We start from the raw sequence: 20033 nt of genomic DNA, 5'->3' as shown, positions 1-20033 counted from the left end.
TGTGTTGCATTAAGCATTAAAATAATGTCACATTTAGCTGCATATTTTGCAGCTAGAGATTATACAAAACCTGCTATTGATCGTCGTATTTCTGCTTTATTGAAAAAAAGAGTTGGTTTCGAAGCTTTGCCTACGGAAACTCTGAAAGAACGTCTTGTATGGAAACCATATTAATTATAATCTTTATATAAAAATTGTTTATATATAGTAACGAAGCATTCTATTTTTATCGTGTCCCATCTACGTAGGAAAAATTTAGAGAGCAGCGTAATACAAGACACGGATTGTTAAAGGCAACCCATCGGCAGGTCTTGGAAGTGGTAGCTTTTATCTTGAATGTGGATCCTGATATTTTAGAAGAAGGAATTATCGATAAAGATGAATACATTCATGTCTTTGATAGCTTCTTCGCCAAAGATGGAAGACATGCAATTATCATACACTTTCAATCAATGGGACCACCACCATATGGTACTGCGAGTCACATTTATCCATTGTGCTAAGTTCTACATATTTATATTTCAACGTAAAATATATGAGTATAGAGTCAGGAAGGTGGAGCATACAATTGGAAGGTGAAAGTCACATTTTACGCTGTTGCGTTACTGATGGTTCTACAGAAGAGATTTCTGGCAAATTTGTTCTAGTTTACAGATTAAAATCAAACGTTGATTTTGAAACTAAACATATCATCGAAGTATGTCGTGAGTTAGATACGATTACTTATGTGCAATTTGATACATTGTCTCAAATTTTTTAATAGGAAACGTATTATGCATATGCAGAAGTTGATTCCATATCCCACAGTGCACTTGCAGCAGTATCAGAGTTAATTTTAAGATTGAATTTGCCAGCAATAATTGCCAATAAAATGTGGGGCGAATTGTCGAAAGATGAAGCTAGCGAGAAAGTGAAGAAAAATTTCATCTGTGATTTTAGAGACTTCTGCGAATTTTTGAGTAGTAAGATGTTAAAATCTACGAGTAGACAACATTATATTTAGTTCTGTACAGTGATATTATTATTCTTGTATCGTGTCTAGTGACTAAAATAGATTTAGAGAACACAGTCAAGTTTGAAATTGACTGGATTGTATATAATAAGTATCTAGCTCTGCCAAATGATGACAGTTACACCAATCCCGAAGCTATCGCAGCTGTCGAAAACGATGTTCGAAGATGGATGAAAAGCATAGAACGGGTGAGATTTGTAACTGTTAGTCGATATTTTGATAATAATGGTTGATTGGAATACAGGCTGTTGTTGAGAGTCAACAATTGCGCAGGGAAACTGAAACAATGGGACCAAATGCAGAACTCACTTATTGGAGGAGACTATTGGCACGGTTTTCATCGATAATTGAGCATATTAAATCTCCTCATGCTCAAAAATATCTCGATTTTTTAAAACGAATAAAATCAAAACACATGAAGGTCCCTAATCTCTAATCGTTAATCGTATAATATATATTTCTTATTAAAACAGTAATAAGAAGAGGTCTCTTACACATTTATCTCTAGAAATGGAAGACATTGGAAGGTCACGTCAGATCCATACAAATCCTTTCAGAAGACAACGTAAAGTATTTGTATGCATTACAAAAATTTACGCAGCCCTTATACAGGTTTGATCCAACAAAAATTGGGGACTATCTACCTCCACTTATGTATGCTATACGCATGATTTATGCTACTTCACGATTTTTTAATACAAGAAGGATGGTCACAGCTGTTTTTGTGAAAGTACAACGATTTTTCTATTTTAAGTTTACGTTATATACAATTTCAACGGTTTAATTAAAATTTTCAGATGACAAATCAAATGATTTTAACATGTAAAGATTATTTAACAGAGGATGGCAAAGTAAATGTTTGGGACGAATCTAAATCTGTTATGATATCTAAGATAAAGGTGGCTATTTAAATTAAATTTGCTGGTGAAATGAATATTCTTAAATAATTGCTATATTTTAGGATTGCACAAAATTATGCGAACTATATTACGATTACTATAACGACATGTGTAAGCAAGTAAGAGAATCACCTAATGAAAAGCCTTTCGAGGTGTCCGAGATGTACGTTTTCGGAAAGTTTAACACTTTCAAATCAAGAATAATAAAAGTTAGCTGCTGTATATATTTAAGAGAATTATTAGAATGTTACGGAGGGCGGATTACAAATATATCGATTGCATTTCAGATTATGGATGTTTTCCAGATAACATTAGCGTATTCGATCCTTCATAGTTCAGCGATACAAGGAATCGATGTGTTTGCAAATAAATTTACAAGTTTTTTTCAGACTATCGCGTCGCAAAGTTACGACCCATTAGATCACAGAAAACCATATTTTGACGCAGACTACGATAAATTTAAGAAAGATGTGAACGAGACTGAAACAGAATTAAGACATTTCTTTTATAAATGCGTCTCCGAGGCTCCAAATATAGCGGAAGCGTTAAGGGTGATAGCGAGGTAGTTAATTTAGATTGGTGGTTTTATTTCTTATTTGCTATTGTTAAAGATGGTATCTAATTTATACGATTTATATAGATTTGAGAAACTGAGATTCAAGCATTTAAGAATCGATAGGAAATACTTAGAACTTATAACATTATTTCAAAAAGAAATCGAAGATGTACGAGATCGATACAACGAAGATAGATCGGATCCACCGATACCGCGAAATGTTCCACCAATTGCCGGTCGCATTTTATGGATCAGACAGCTTTATAGACGCATCGAAAGTCCGATGGAAATATATAAAAAATGTATCCGAGTGCTGAGCCACGACTATATGCAAAGGTGTATTAAAATTTACAACGCTCTGATTAGTGTCTTTATACATTACGAATTAATATACCACAAGGCATGGTACGATTCCTCGGATATTGTAAGTATGATTAATATACGATTATACCATGATTCGTAATCATTCGTTGAATTACTTAACTCGAAGGTACGATTGGCATTGGCTTCACCTTTGCTCATACGACATCCAGAGACCAATAAGTATCACTTAAATTTTGATTCGTACATCATCGAAGTGATACGCGAATCGGAATACATGGATAAATTTAATTTAGAAGTACCGGACTTTATACAAATAATAGCGTTCTGTAAGAGCAAAATATTTTCATCGTACGAGATAGTAAAAAATTTGATCAGCGAGAACAACGAACTAAGGTAAGCGAATAATAATTTTCTACGAAAATTAAGGAAGATAATTTTAGACCTCGCTTGAAATTGCAGACGAGGGATACCGATATTGTTCCTAAATTTAATAAAAACTGTTCTCGCTGATCTCGAGATCGCCTTCCAACCTTGCCTATCCGTGATAACGTGGACGTCATTGAACATCGACGAGGTGTGCGATAAAATAAAGGAGGCCCTCACAGCCGTGCAAATTTTTGTTAAAGAGATAACAGATATGAAGGAGGCAAGGGTCGACGAAGTGTTCGAATCAATTTCTACAGCTGAATTACTAAAAATTGACAATTATCCAAAAGAACCGACCGTGCTTTTGGATGACAATACCACCTATGTAAATGCAGTAGGCGTTGATCTCGAGATAAAATCAGCAGCAGCAGAAAACGCTATCGTAACGATCATCAATAAATTCATGGATTTCATAGTCGACGAATCTGTCCAAAACGTTAAATACCATTGGATGGATCCACAGAAAGTGCACAAACATATTTCGCAGACGAAACTGACACAAGGGAAATACGAACCCGGTACGTATACTTTGTTTATTGATTATTTCGAGTATTTCGAATACCCTGCAGTAAATAATTTTCAGGTTTCGCACCCATCGAGAGGACGCATAAAGTTCAAATAAACAAGGTGCACAACGATTGCATGGAATTGTTCGCGTACTTCAATAATAAACTAATAGATGCTCTCGTGAAAAGCACTAAGGACTCCCTCGAATCGTTGAAGAAATACGTCTTCTCTTTAAGGTTTTCCTTTTAATAATACGTTCACTTAAATTTTCTTTAGGCTATTGGAAACTATATAATCAAACATTTATCGTGTTTTTATTTTTTTGTAACTCCATTGAAGTTCAAGTATTTCATTCGAATTCGTTTTCTGTGAAAGTTAATTTTCAAAATGAAATTTTTTCGAGCTTTTTGGATGAAAAGCACCGTCGTTCATACATTGGTAACGCTTAAAATGTTAAATAAATAATTTATATTGTTTTTGTACCAACAACTACAGACCTATGATCCAAGATAAAGATGGAACATGGATAGAAGCTCCAATTATGTTGACCACATTCGTCCTACAAATCCCAAATATTGCGATAGAACCTCCTATAGAAAAGTTACAGCATTACTTTGGAAAGCTAATAATTAGCGCTCTGGAAGCTCACAAACATATTATTGTTTGGGGACAGCGTTATTCGTCGAACAGACTGTCGGGTGGTGGCGATAGTACACAAAGTTGGTATCGCGTGAAAATAATATAAAACGTAACAAACATTAATTTTCTTATTTTCGTAAAGATAATTCCAAGTCACTGAAGAATTACTACGAAATAATATCCGATCACAAAGAAATAGTCCGCAGCGTAATGAGCCTGCAAGGCGCGATTATCGCCTTGAAAGACGACATCGCACAAATTGGGAATGTACGGACAACTTTTCACTCTTTATTACCGTCTATAATATTAAATATCCCCCATTCAAACCATCCGTTACATTTAAAATAGAAGTATTTACGATATTCTTATATATGGGCCGAAGAAAGGAACGATATCGTTCAGCATTTCGTCGATTCCGAACCCATTACTCAGGAGATCAAAGAGAAATTCGAGGAGTACGACGATTTAGTCGGCGAAATAGAAAATCTACCGAAGAAACATATCGTGGGGCCCATAGAAATTAACATGGGTAACGAATCGATTATAGTTTCGAGTCGAGAACTTAATTTCCCTTCGGCACAATTTTTTTTGAAAATGGATTATCTTCCAGAGAAATTAAAATTAGCACTTCTAATCGAGGCTCGCACGTGGAAAGCGTCTTTAGGCCAAGTTTTATCAGCGACTTACAAGGACAAGTTGAAAACGATCACGGAATACATCAACGAGAAAAACAAAGTTTTAGCTAGAGAGATAAAAGATTTGCAAGACGTGAGGATTGCGATGAAATGCCTGGGCGAGATACGCGACGATTTCATATCGTTGGACATGGAACTGATATTGATAGAGGAAACGTACGCGTTGATGGGAAAATTCAAGATTCCTGTTTCGAAGGAGGAGCAGGACATAGTGGACAGCCTTCGATACAACTTCACGAATATGTTGAACACGGTGATGCTTAGGAAAATTAAGCTGCTATTTACTGTTATAGTATTTCTTCTTTTAAATTCTGATTATTTTGAAGGCGAAAGAAGTCCAAGCAAAAATATGCGAGATGCAAGAGCCGCTGAAGAAAGAACTGACGGATGGCGTTGCAGTTTTCAAGCAAGACGTGATCGATTTCGACCTCGATTTTGAGCTGAATGGCCCTATGGTCGTGGGGATACCGGCCAAGGAAGCTAGCGATCGGTGGGATTAACGAAAAGATATTATTTATAATTTTACAGTTAATCACCGATTTAACCCTTTGCTGACCTGAACTGTACCGAAATCAGAAAATCTGGACTGCAAAGGGCTAAAATCAATCGCTTCGAATGCAATGGCGATTCCTTCCAGACTCGTCCTCTTCCAAGCACGTCTCGAAGATCTATGGGAAAGATATTTGACCTACAGCAGCGGTGAAAGCCTATTTGGCATAGAAGTAACAGACTATCCTGCTCTCCATCAAAGAAGAAGGGAGGTAAACTTGCTGCAGAAATTGTACTCTCTATACTTGCAAGTGATAAGGACTGTCGACAGCTACTACGAGATACGTTGGTCTGATATCGACATAGAGTCTATAGTCGCCGAATTAGCAGACTTCCAGAACAGGTAAATTGAAATTATTACCTCGCGAGAAGATCGAATTAAATCAGACGTCCTTTTAATATAAATTCTTCTTCAGATGTAGGAGGCTACCGAAAGCTATGAGAGATTGGCCTGCCTACATCGACCTGAAGAAGAAGATAGACGACTTCAGCGAGACGTGTCCTTTGTTGGAGATGATGGCGAATAAAGCGATGCAAGAGAGGCACTGGGAAAGAATGTCGAAACTGTGTAAATACCATTTCGACGTTGAATCGCATACCTTCACATTGGCACACGTGATGCAGGCGCCTCTATTGAAGTACAAAGACGACGTCGAGGTACGTCTCGAATTTAAACTTACGGTATCTTCGTTTTACGATTAATATCTTTAATTCTCTCCAGGATATATGTATCAGCGCGGTGAAGGAGCAGGATATAGACAGTAAACTGAAGCAAATTATTGCCGATTGGGCCACTGTGGATTTACAGTTCACGAACTTCAAGCAACGGGGGGAACTGCTTCTAAAAGGCACGGAAACGGCTGAGATAATATCTCAGCTCGAAGATAGCTTGATGGTGATCAGTTCCCTCTTGGCAAATCGGTATCGGGGATGTTCATTATAAATTTTGGGATTTTCTGATTCGTCGAAGGTGGTATTATTTGTAAATTCCGAACGTTTTATACAGATACAATACACCCTTTAAGAAAGATATCCAACTGTGGCAATTCAAGCTTAGCAACACTTCTGAGATCTTAGCGAAGTGGCTAACTGTGCAGAATTTGTGGGCGTACCTGGAGGCAGTGTTCATCGGGGGCGATATATCTAAACAGCTTCCAGCCGAGGCGAAACGATTCAACGTAGGAAAATTATACGATTTCATTAGTTTTTTGTTCGTTTTCGTGGGAGAACGTGATATATTTGTAATTTATCATTCTAGAATATCGATAAAGCTTGGATGAAGATTATGTATAGAGCACACGAGAAGCTGAACGCTGTGGAAACGTGTACTGGAGATGAAACAATGGGTCAGTTCTTGCCCCATCTTCTGGAACAACTTGAATCTTGTCAGAAATCTCTCAGCGGGTAACAACATCGATTCCATACTACTATTAAAGCTTTGCACTACAATTAAAATTCACTCAACGTCTGTATAGATACCTAGAAACGAAACGAAGCATATTTCCAAGGTTCTGCTTCGTGTCAGATCCAACACTGTTGGAGATACTTGGCCAAGCAGCTGACTGCCACACCATACAAAAATATCTCGATGGTTTCTTCGACAACGTAGCCAGGGTAATTCTAACCATTTTCAAACCACGTCGATCTATTTCCCTGTATTTTTATCCTAGCTCCGATTTTTCCTATTTCTCCTATTCAGTTGGACTTTTCCGAGAAGGAGTACGAGAAGATCGTGGCCATGTACTCGCGCGAAGATGAGAAAGTAGAGTTCGAGCAACACGTTGTGTGCACAGGAGGCGTAGAGAATTGGCTCAACACTTTGCTAACGGTGCATCAACAGTCCGTGTCCAGCGTGATCGCCCAAGGATTACAAGCTCTCACTGCCGAGGAGTTCGACATCACAAATTTGATAGACAATTCGATTCTACAAGTAACACAAGGACCATTTTCCTATTTCACGAACGTTTATACCAAACTACTTCTTCGTAGGTGGGTTTGTTAGCTCTGCAAATCCTGTGGACCCGCGACTCCGAGATAGCACTCAAGACAGCGAGACGCGACAGAGGTATAATGAAAAGGACGAATCAATGGTTCCTGGATTTGTTAAACATTCTCATCGACGTGACTGTCAAGGACCTAACGAAATACGCGAGAGCCAAATACGAGGCTCTAATCACGATCCACGTGCATCAGAGGTTGACCAACGATCTCGACACCTTTGATACAGAAAAGAAAAACACAAATTTTCGATCGTTTTTCAGGGATATATTCGACGAGTTGTGTCGCTCCAGAGTTCGCAATGTATTGGACTTCGAATGGCTGAAGCAGAGCAGATTTTACTACAACAGCGACACGGAGGAAGTTCCTATAAAAATCACCGATATAAATTTCATCTATCAAAACGAGTTTCTTGGCTGCTCAGATCGTCTGGCTATTACTCCTCTTACAGACAGATGTTACATCACGCTGGCACAAGCTGTAGGCAAGATCATCGTTGTCTTTATTTCGACGCGTTCATATAGTAATTCAAGAATGCAACGATGCGTAACGGTATGCTTCGTTTATCGGAATTTTAGGGATGAATTTCGGTGGAGCACCCGCAGGTCCCGCTGGTACCGGAAAAACAGAGACCACAAAGGACATGGGGAAGGCCCTCGGAAAATACGTGATTGTGTTTAATTGCTCCGATCAAATGGATTTTCGCGGTTTGGGTAGAATATTCAAGGGACTGGCCATGTCCGGCTCGTGGGGGTGTTTCGACGAGTTTAATCGAATTGATTTGCCGGTATTATCCGTAGCTGCTCAGCAAATAGCGATCGTGCTTACCGCGCGAAAGGAGAGGAAAACATCGTTCCTGTTCAGGTTCGCGGACTTCTTAACACTCTTGAACGCCAGACAGAGCTTTTCACCGACGAACATTGACAATTAACTTTAACAGCCAAGCGTCGATGAGAATAAAAAGATTCTATAGCTTCCAATTGTATCGAGATGAAATTTTAGAAATTTCTATGGGAATCGGTCTGGCAGTCAACGTGTTGCGTGGCAGTGGGGCAGGAAATAATTTATGTTCGAGGATGAAATAAAGGGTTCAAGGGAAATATGTAACTTACAGCGACGGGGAAGTGTACAATTTAAATTACGAACTTGGAATCTTCATCACGATGAATCCTGGTTACGCTGGTCGCCAGGAGTTGCCAGAGAATTTGAAGATTCAGTTCAGAAGCGTCGCTATGATGGTCCCCGATAGACAAGTAATAGGAACACTATAATTTTATAGCTCTGCAACCGAAACTCTTGGAACTCTTGATATAGATAATCATGAGGGTGAAACTGGCAGCTTGCGGTTTCAAAGAGAACGTGCTACTCTCGCGAAAGTTTTTCACCCTGTATAAATTGTGCGAAGAACAGCTCAGCAAGCAAGTGCATTACGACTTTGGTTTGAGGAATATATTGTCTTGCTTGAGAACTCTGGGTGCTCAGAAAAGAGCCAACCCTACCGATTCCGAAGAAACCACCCTCATGAGGGTGTTGAGGTACGAAACAGATGATCCAAGCGGTTCTTTTTTCGAATTTCACTTTATCGTAATTTTCCAGAGATATGAACCTATCCAAGTTAGTGGACGAAGACGAGCCCTTGTTCATGTCCCTGATCAACGACATGTTCCCAGGAATTAAACTCCGAACTCAGACGTACAAGGACTTGCAGCAGGCCATAGCAAATGCAACTGCAGCCCTTGGTATAATGAACCATCCCGAGTGGAACTTGAAAACAGTTCAGGTTTGTATTTATTAAGTTAGTCGAGTCCACCGAGTACCTAGTCAAATTCTTATTTATTTATATTTCATTCCTTTTGAGTACCGAATCTTTATTGTCTCCAGTTGTACGAGACCTCACTCGTTCGCCATGGCCTTATGGTGCTTGGACCAACAGGATCGGGGAAGACGCAATGCATGTGGGCCCTCATGAGAGCTCTAACCGAGATGGGTATGCCACACAAAGAAGTTAGGATGAATCCAAAGGTAACTTCTTCCAACCATGTTAAACTCTAACATACAGTTAGTCCCATAAGTATTCGTACCCTCTATATCTATCGAAGACATTTGTCTAAATTAAACGACAGGTTTGGTGTTTCCAAATGAATGTTTCATAATTTATATATACGTGCGCAAAGTTCCTTCATGCGTATGTACATTTATAATAAATGATGATAATACATTACTTGGAATCGTCGAGTCTATCATTTAATTGCGACAAATTTCTTTAATACAGACATAGAGACATAGAGGACACGAATACTCACAGGAGTGATTGTAATTACCGATTTTCACAGGCCATAACTGCGTCCCAAATGTTTGGGAAGCTCGACGTCGCGACAAACGATTGGACAGATGGTATATTCTCCATTATATGGCGAAGATCAACGCAAACGAAGAAAACAGACAACCTGTGGATAGTACTGGACGGTCCCGTGGACGCAGTTTGGATCGAGAACTTGAATTCCGTCCTGGACGACAACAAGACCCTTACTTTAGCCAATGGCGATCGCATAATAATGGTATCGAACAGCAAGTTGGTCTTCGAGCCTGACAATGTTGACAATGCATCGCCGGCAACGATATCGCGAATGGGAATGGTGTTCATCAGCGCTTCCGTGCTGAAATGGAGCCCCATTCTAGAGGTGACGTTAGGATTTAAAAACTAGGAAGTACTATGTAACCAGCTGTTGTTTTTTTTTCTAATTTAGGGGTGGTTTTTGAAACGACACTCCTCGGAGGTAGAAACGCTGCGTAACATGTTCAACAAAATATACAACGACGCTCACACCTTCGTCCAAACCAAGCTTCCAACGAAAATGGCCCTCCTGGAGGCAATTTACATCAGACAATGTATCGATTTACTGGAAGGCTTGCTCGGTTCGGACAAGGATCCATCGAGTCCGTTACTCTTACTCTCGCAATTGCGGTTTGTTGCAAAAGGGGTTTCGTTTCGAATTCGTTATTTTTAGGAATGCTGCCTGTTGATCACATCGAGAAGATATTCCTATTTTCGCTCATGTGGAGTTTAGGAGCTGTGTTGGAGTTGGATGAACGTAACGCGTTGCAGGAATTTTTGGTGAACCATTCGTCGAAGTGCACCTGGCCAAAGTGCAAGGTGGATGCGAGATAACGTAGTTTACGAGGATGTACAAATTAACAAATTACTTTTGTTGTAGGAAGATGAAACTATTTTCGAATACTTAGTATCAGAGCACGGGGACTGGTTGCACTGGTCCGATATGGTACCAGAGTTCGTATACCCAGCAGACAAAATTCTACCGTATCACACGATCCTAGTTCCCAACATAGACAACACGAGAACGATGTTTTTAATCGACACCATCGCAAAGCAAGGAAAGGCAGTGTTACTGATAGGTACGAGACCTCGAAAAGTTCGAACACGCGATTCCTTATTCTGAATTTCGACGCGTATCTTGACTACAGGAGAGCAGGGAACTGCAAAAACTGTGATGCTCAAAAGCTACATGTCCAAGTACGATCCCGAGGAACACCTGCACAACTCCTTCAGCTTCTCGTCAGCGTCCACGCCGAACATGGTTCAGGTGACCATCGTACCTACAGTCGGTCTCGTAAGTACCCTTCTATATTTATTGAAGAAATTCGTCCAATTTAAACGAATGCTTCACGTTTCCAAATAAATTTGTAATCGTAAATATATACACGCGAGAAGTTTATTCTTGTACATATTTATAATGAAAAATTGATTTCGGAACAAATTTCTTCGATAGATATAGAGGGTACGAATACTTCTGGAACTGACTCTGTATGTAAATAAATATCAATGACATTGTATAAACTGATAAATGTATGTCACACAGCGTATATTCGAAAGCTACGTGGAGAAGAGGGTCGGGACCACTTATGGGCCTCCAGGTGGTCGAAGAATGACCATCTTCATCGACGACATAAACATGCCAGCCATAAACGAATGGGGCGATCAGATTACGAACGAGATCGTCCGTCAGCTAATGGAGTACGGAGGCTTTTATTCGCTGGATAAGCCAGGAGACTTTTGTATTATACAGGACATTCAATTGGTCGCTGCGATGATTCATCCGGGAGGTGGTAGAAATGACATCCCTCCGAGGCTGAAGAGGCAGTTCAACATTTTCAATTGCACTCTGCCCTCGAACAAATCCATGGACACCATATTTAGTACGTTTACCTTCCTAATCTTCATCTATCTTCATCTATCTCCATCGTTACGATACTCGTGCTATTTACAGAGAGCATTGGCCAAGGGTACTTTTGCGACACCAGATTCGAAGAGTTCATCGTGGAATTTTTACCTAAATTGATTCCCTTGACCAGAGTCTTATGGCAGCAGACCAAGCTGAAGATGTTACCCACGCCAGCCAAGTTTCATTATGTATTCAATCTGAGAGACTTGTCACGAATTTGGGAAGGCATCCTCAGGATAGAGAGGGCCGAGTGCGACTCTATAACTAGATTGCTGAAGCTCTGGGAGCACGAATGCACTCGTGTAATAGCAGACAGGTTTGTTACTTCAACTATGTAGAATTGTTCTTCTTCTCTTGCCTCATGGTTGCTCTTCAGGTTCGAGACGGACACAGGCACGCACATAAAATTATAAAGTCTTCGAAAGTACTTCCTGTCTTGATTTCTCCTTCTTCTTGATTTGATCTACAGGTTCACGACAGATACGGACACGGCGTGGTTCCAAAGCACACTGAGACGAACCGCTGAGAAGATGTTAGGTCCAGATTTCAAGCATTATGCCCCCGTCGAAACGTACTTCGTGGATTTCTTACGCGATCCACCGGAGCCTACCGGGGACGAGCCAGATGATTTCGTGATAGAAGCGCCAAAGATCTACGAAGAAATCCCAAGGTAGAATTCCCAAGCTCGTTTCAACCAAAGTCGAGCACAGCGAGTACAGCGATTATTCCTTCAGCTACGACGCTGTGATCGCGAGAGTTCGACAGAACATGGAACAGTTTAACGAATACATTCGTGGACTGCACCTCGACTTGGTGTTCTTTCACGACGCTCTGGTGCATTTGATACGCATATCGAGGATTCTGGGAGTCCCTAGGAGCAACGCCATGTTGGTAGGGATCGGGGGATCAGGAAAGCAGAGCTTGACGCGGCTGGCGTCTTTCATTGCTGGATACAGCTTCTTCCAGATAGTGTTGACTAGGTAATAAAGAGATATTCGGGAGGGATTATGGTTAGCGTTTAATCCGTCGTCGTCCTTTTTCCAGGAGCTGCAACGTCGGGAGTCTGATCGAGGACCTACGAAAGATCTATCGCACATCCGGTACAGGGAGCAAAGGGCACACTTTCATATTCACGGACAACGAAATAAAGGAAGAAGGTTTCCTGGAGTACATAAACAATATTTTAAGTGTCGGGGAAGTGGCGAACCTATTCCCAGCCGACGAACTCGATGACATCCTGACGACCGTCACTCCATTGATGAAGGCTGATGATCCTAGACGACCACCAACGCCTGGAAATCTTTACGATTATTTCATATCGCGTGCTAGGGATCATCTCCACGTTGTTTTGTGCTTCTCACCAGTGAGTGTCACAGCTCACAGTTTCCGATGAACATTCTTTCAAACGTCCTCCTCGAAACACTCCCAGGTTGGAGAAAAGTTCAGGTCTCGGGCATTGAAGTTCCCAGGCCTCATTTCCGGCTGCACCATAAACTGGTTCTGGAGATGGCCAAGGGACGCTCTGTACGCCGTGGGCGAACACTTCATGAAGAGGTTCAAGGTAATTTGCAGCCCAGACGTGAAGCTGCAGTTGATCGAAGTTATGGGAGACATGCAAGACGACGTCAACGATACCTGCGCGGAATACTTCGACAGGTAAGCTCACGCTGCGTCGATTCAATTCGATCTTCATCGTCTTCGTTCTCTTTCAGATTTCGACGACAGGTGTACGTCACTCCCAAATCGTTCTTGACTTTCTTAAGCGGGTACAAAGCGCTGTACAAGCAACGATTGGATAACATCAACACTCTGGCTTTTCGCATGAGCAATGGTTTGAATAAATTAGTGGACGCTGCCATTCAGGTCGACGAATTGCGTAAAGTGTTGGAGAAGAATCAGCAGGAGATCGCGGAGAAGAACGTGCAAGTCGAAGCTGTTGGTATCGCTTCATATAAAGAAGACAAATAAGTTTTTTTTTTCGTTCGTTTACTTATTTTCGAGTGGCCTGTTTTCTAGATCTTGCTCACCGTAAACGAGAAGAAGAGAGAAGCCGAGGCTGTCAAAGCTCAGGTGCAAGTTTCTAAAGACGAAGCTGAAGCTATCCTGAAAGTGATAGCGAAAGAGAAGGCTGTGGCGGAACAGAAACTGAAAGTGGCCGAGCCTGCTTTACTGGCAGCAGAGGCTGCCTTACAAGTCAGATATCATCGAGATTTCCTAATTATCAAGTACTATTCTTTTCAGCCGATTTTGACGTATATAATTTAAAAAATATTCCGGTGGTAGACCATAAAAGCCGCAGACATTGCCACGGTTCGTAAGCTAGGCAAACCACCGTACTTGATCACTCTTATCATGGACTGTGTATTAATACTGTTTGGAAGGAAGTTGGAACCAGTTAAGCCTGATTACGAACGACAGTTTTTGGTGCCTTCCTGGCCTGAAGCGTTGAAGGTATGACCAGTATAATTATAGACGCTATTAAGTACGAAGAAAACAAGTAGAATAGGTCAAAGAGAAGGGAGACAAAAAGAGAGATGATTATATTCCCCTGACTCCAGGTAATGGCCGATACCAGGTTCCTCTATCATTTGCAAAACTTCCCCAAGGACAATATCAACGCAGAAACCGTCGATCTGATGCAGCCATACTTAAACTACCACTTGTACACCTACGAAGCTGCGAAGCAAGCTTGCGGGAACGTCGCTGGCCTGATCCAGTGGACCATTTCCATGGTTACGTTCTACGGAATTAACAAAGACGTTCTTCCCCTAAAGGTAACTTGCATTCCGATCACCGACAACGCGAGATGAATAAAACGAAGAACGCGATATAGCTATCCGTTTTGTAGGCAAACTTGGCAGTGCAAGAAAGCAAGTACGAGAAGGCGAATCGCAACTTGACGGAAGCCGAGAACCTCCTCAAATCCAAAGATGAAGATTTAAAGGTCGTTCAGAAAGAGTTCGATGCAGTGATGGAAGAACGTCAAGTAATTTACATACACGTTGGACTTACTGGATAAGAACGATTGAATCACTGGATAAGATACCTGTTATTAGGTAATAGTCGATTTGGCCGATGCTTATCAAGCGAAAACAGATACAGCGACAGCAATGATCGATGGACTTTCTGGCGAGAGGATCAGATGGACGGAACAGTTGGCCACGTTTAAATCGGAGACCGATCGTCTCGTTGGGGATATATTGGTCCTGACGGGGTTCTTGTCCTATTGTGGTCCGTTTAATCAGGAATTTAGGAGTCTCCTCCAACGAAAATGGTTCGATTTCATTCAGGGCAGAAAGATTCCGATATCTCTCATAATAAATATTTCTACCTCCTTGACTGATACTGCTACGGTTAGTACTGTATTAAAAAGGCTGTCGAGTATAATAAAAAAAAAAAAAAAAAAAAAAAATAAATAAAAAAAAGTATGAGCGTAGAAAGTAATGTTCATATTTGCACTCTTAAAGATTGGAGAGTGGAGCTTGCAGGGCCTACCAACCGATGATCTGTCCATTCAAAATGGCATCATAGTGACCAAAGCATCTAGGTATCCACTTTTAATTGACCCACAGTTGCAAGGTAAAACATGGATCAAGAACAAAGAGGCAGAGTTTCAGTTGCAGGTAGAATACTTTTTTCTTTAATAAATGTTGCTCATTCTATTAACATTCACGCGTTAATTCTTGGTTCCAGACCACATTCCTCACGGATAGATACTTCAGAAACCATTTGGAAGATTGCGTTTCCCTAGGCAGACCTTTGCTCATCGAGGACGTAGCTGAGGAACTAGATCCTGTCTTAGATAATTTATTGGAGAAAAATTTCATCAAGATTGGAACCTCTCTGAAGGTAGAACGATCTATATTAGAACGGTCTATGTTAGATGATAATTACGTAACTCTGAACAATGTTAACAGGTGAAATTAGGCGACAAGGAAGTGGACATCCACTCGGATTTCAGACTGTACATCACCACGAAGCTACCGAACCCTTCGTACACGCCAGAAATATTCGCTCGCACTAGCATGATCGATTTCACTGTCACCATAAAAGGTAACGACCCAAGTACAATTTCACGAGTGTATCTCGCCTTTCTATTTTCTACATTTATTTTACAGGTCTGGAAGACCAACTTTTAGGAAGAGTGATTCTGACGGAGAAAAGAGAACTGGAGACGGAGAAGACCCAGCTAATAGCGGATGTGACCGCGAACAATAGAAAGATCAAAGAACTGGAAGCCAACCTTTTACACAAATTGACTACAGTAGAGGTACTTGCTCCGATTTAACTTAAAACGCATTTTGCGAACTACACGCCAATTTTTATTTTAACTTCATGTAGGGACCTTTAATAGAAGACGTGGAACTGATGTCGGTGTTGAACATCACGAAACACACTGCAGCTGAGATAACGGAGAAGTTGAACACCGCGAAGGACACCGAACTGAGAATCGACACCGCTCGAGAAGAGTTTAGGCCGGTTGCAACTCGCGGAAGTGTTCTATACTTTTTAATATGCGACATGGCCCTGGTTAATACTATGTATCAAACGTCTCTCGTTCAATTCTTAGAGCGTTTCGACATCTCCATGGAAAGGTATACGTCACGCGCTTCGATCTCCGGGAATGTTGAATAAAAATGTATTCGTTTGATTACAGATCGGAGAAGAATCCCGTGAATCAAAGAAGAATAAACTTCATCATCGAGTACCTCACGTACGAAGTGTTCAGATACAAAGCACGAGGACTCTACGAGATCCACAAATACATGTTCATCTTGTTGATGACGTTGAAGATCGATTTGCAACGCGAGGCCATCACTCACGACGAATTTCAGTTCTTCATCAAAGGTGGCGCGGCTCTAGACTTGAACACTGTCGCGCCGAAACCTTGCAAATGGATCACCGATGTCACCTGGCTTAATTTAATTGCCCTGTCTGCTTTAAGACAATTTCAATATATTCCGTCTCAAATACCAGCTGCTGAGAGACAATGGAAGCAATGGTTTGATAAGGAAGCTCCCGAAGAGGAAGTTATACCGAACGGATACAACAATTTGGATACTTTTCGACGTCTTTTGTTGATAAGGTTGTTATAGAGTTTCTATCTATCAACGATGAATTTTATTGGAATGGTTTTCCAGAGCGTGGTGTATAGACAGAACATTGTCCCAGTCGAGGAAATACATAGCGAGCTCGTTAGGAGAAAAATACGCAGAACCCATAATCACTCTTCTGGACGTGATGCATGGGGAATCGAGGCCAAACACACCGATGATAGGCTTCTTGAGCATGGGCTCTGACCCTACGCCCAGCATCGAACTACTCGCTAGAAAGTTGGAGGTCATGTGCAGAAGCATTTCGATGGGACAAGGACAAGAAGTCCACGCGAGAAGATTACTTCAAAGTGCCAAAACTGAAGTATGATTACATTTAAACGATTGTATTGTACGTTCTATATGTATAAAGGGAGTACGAAAAAGTAATAGCAATTGTTTGCAAACATTTAGGGCTATTGGGTGTTGTGCCAAAATTGCCACTTGGGTCTAGACTACATGGAGGAAGTAGTCAATTTCTTATTGGATATGGATGCGCCACATCCTGATTTTCGTTTGTGGATCACAACAGAGCCACACAAAGACTTCCCGATATCCCTTCTCCAAATGTCTATAAAATACACTTACGAGCCTCCTCAAGGTTCAAATATTTCATTCTCGAAACTAATAAAGAATAACGCGAATGAAAACGAATATATAAATGATTTGCTACAGGTGTACGAGCTGGTTTGCTAGCCACTTATACCACCATGAGTCAAGATACGTTAGATCAATGCGACATCCCTCAGTACATACCACTCATATACGCGGTATCATTCTTGCACACTATCGTACAAGAACGACGAAAGTTCGGACCACTCGGTTGGAATATACCTTACGAATTCAACTTGGCCGATTGGTTGGCCTCTTGCATGTTCATTAACAATCACTTGAACGACTTCGACGTAAAACAGGGAATAAGTTGGCCAACTGTTCGGTAAGAAGAAAGAAACTGACCCCCTTTAACTCTTTGCACTCCTATGTGACTCGACGTTAGCTTTTATCTCAGAAATTGTTTCGAGAGATATCTCAAAATTACAAAAATTTACAAAATACAACAAACGTGTGAATAAAACTGGTAACGAAATTGAAATACAATTCGGAATGCAAAGGGTTAAATCTATGACTAGTCCTTGATGATAAACGAATCTATTTAATTTTAGGTACATGATAGGAGAAGTCCAATATGGAGGACGAGTCACCGACGACTACGATAAGCGACTATTGAATACGTTTGCCAAGCTTTGGTTTTCAGAGGCACTCTTCGCAGAGGATTTCGTGTTCTTCAAGGGCTATCCGGTCCTTGTCTACAAACTAGTTACGGATTACTTGAAAGTAATAGACGAAATGCCGACTACGGATCCACCGCAAATTTATGGCTTGCATAGCAACGCGGATATTACGTAAGTGGATCCCTCTTAGGGAACACTGCACCAAGGGGAAACCCTGTTACAAGGGATTTGTACCGATACAGATACCAGACAAACACTACGCAAGCTGTTTTGGACACCATAATATCCGTGCAACCAAAGGAAGCAGGAGTTGGTGTCGGCGAATCTAGGGAAGTAGTTGTGAAGAGACAGGCCAAAGAAATGTTGAAGAAGTTGCCACCTATGTACGATCCGTTCGAAGTGAAACACAGGTTGGTACAAACAATATTCAATCGTATCACTATACGATAACTGCATTTGCAAATCGATGAAAATTATCGATGCTACAGGTTGCACATATTAGGCGCCGCTGCGTCGATGACGATCTTCTTGAAGCAAGAAATCGACAGAATACAAACAGTCATTAAATTAGTGAATGTCGTTTTGAAGGACCTTCTTCTCGCCATAGAAGGTGTTATTATAATGAGCGAGGTAATTGTTTCGATGCTTGGAATTTTTTGGCACGGAAATGAATGTTTATAAATTTATTCAGGAATTGAGAGACGCCCTCGATAATATATACGACGCCAGAATACCGAAGATATGGAGAGCGAAATCGTGGGAATCCTCCACCCTTGGATTTTGGTTCACCGAATTGTTAGACAGAAACAAACAATTTTCTACGTGGCTGTACAGTGGCAGACCTGCCAAGTTTTGGATGACCGGTTTCTTCAATCCCCAAGGCATAGAATAATTTAATTATAAATGTAGTAATGAATCTTACGAATTATCTCGATAATTGTCTAAATAAGTTACACGTTGCACAGGTTTTTTGACCGCAATGCGACAAGAAGTAACAAGAGCTCACGCGGGATGGGCGCTGGACAACGTAACACTGCATAACGAAGTCATACGTTACACGGCAGATGAGATTAAGACCGCACCAACGGTGTGTACACTTTAAATTACTCTACCTCGAGAAAGTTGTTGAGTAAACATAAACAAAAAAATATTTGCGAGCAGGAAGGTGTTTACGTGTATGGATTGTTCCTCGAAGGAGCTGGCTGGGATAGACGAAACAACAGACTATGCGAATCAGCGAACAAAGTTTTGTACGTGTTGATGCCCGTGATTCACATATTTGCCCTATATAACACCCCTGATAAAAGTCCCCAGTTGTACGAGGTATGTATGCTTAATAAAAAGAACGTTTTTGGTTAGTTAAAATTGCATCGATTCTAGTGTCCAGTTTACAAGAAACCATTGAGAACGTACGTGCAGCTGGTAACACCGCTGTGGCTGCAAACTAACCGACCTCCAGAGTTTTGGGTTCTACGCGGTGTCGCGTTATTGTGCGATATCAAATAATTATGGTTAATAAAATTTCTATATCGCATCAAACTCGCGTGTCTCGTAATTCTACGAAATTAATACGTTTTAACATCGTTCCCGCGAAACGTATAATCGCGCTAATTTCGAGAAACCATTTTTTCACGAGCATCCGATTGCGCTCCACGGTTTTCCACGTATCGTCGTGTTATCCACTGGATGTATCTCGCGTCTCTATCCACCCACGCGCCTCCGTTAATAGCAGGCAATTTCGTGTTCCCTCCGCTAACCCATGTAATTGAGCCAATGTGTGTTAATCAGGGGTCGCCTCAGTTGCCACGGGGAATTGTCCGAATTGCTTTTGTTGCCAGAACTATCTCGCTATTATGCACGCT

General features: G+C 41.0%; 1 pseudogene; it reads left to right on the top strand.

Moving 5' to 3' along the window:
• The first annotated feature begins 24 nt into the window (after positions 1-24).
• On the top strand, positions 25-19692 carry LOC128875514 (dynein axonemal heavy chain 8-like; annotated as a pseudogene).
• Positions 19693-20033: the final 341 nt, after the last annotated feature.

This window comes from Hylaeus volcanicus, chromosome 4 (genome assembly GCF_026283585.1).
Source record: "Hylaeus volcanicus isolate JK05 chromosome 4, UHH_iyHylVolc1.0_haploid, whole genome shotgun sequence".
NCBI classification, from domain to species: Eukaryota; Metazoa; Arthropoda; class Insecta; order Hymenoptera; family Colletidae; genus Hylaeus; species Hylaeus volcanicus.
The sequence above is the reverse complement of the archived record's forward strand: the minus strand, read 5'-3'. Positions and strand labels throughout refer to the sequence as shown.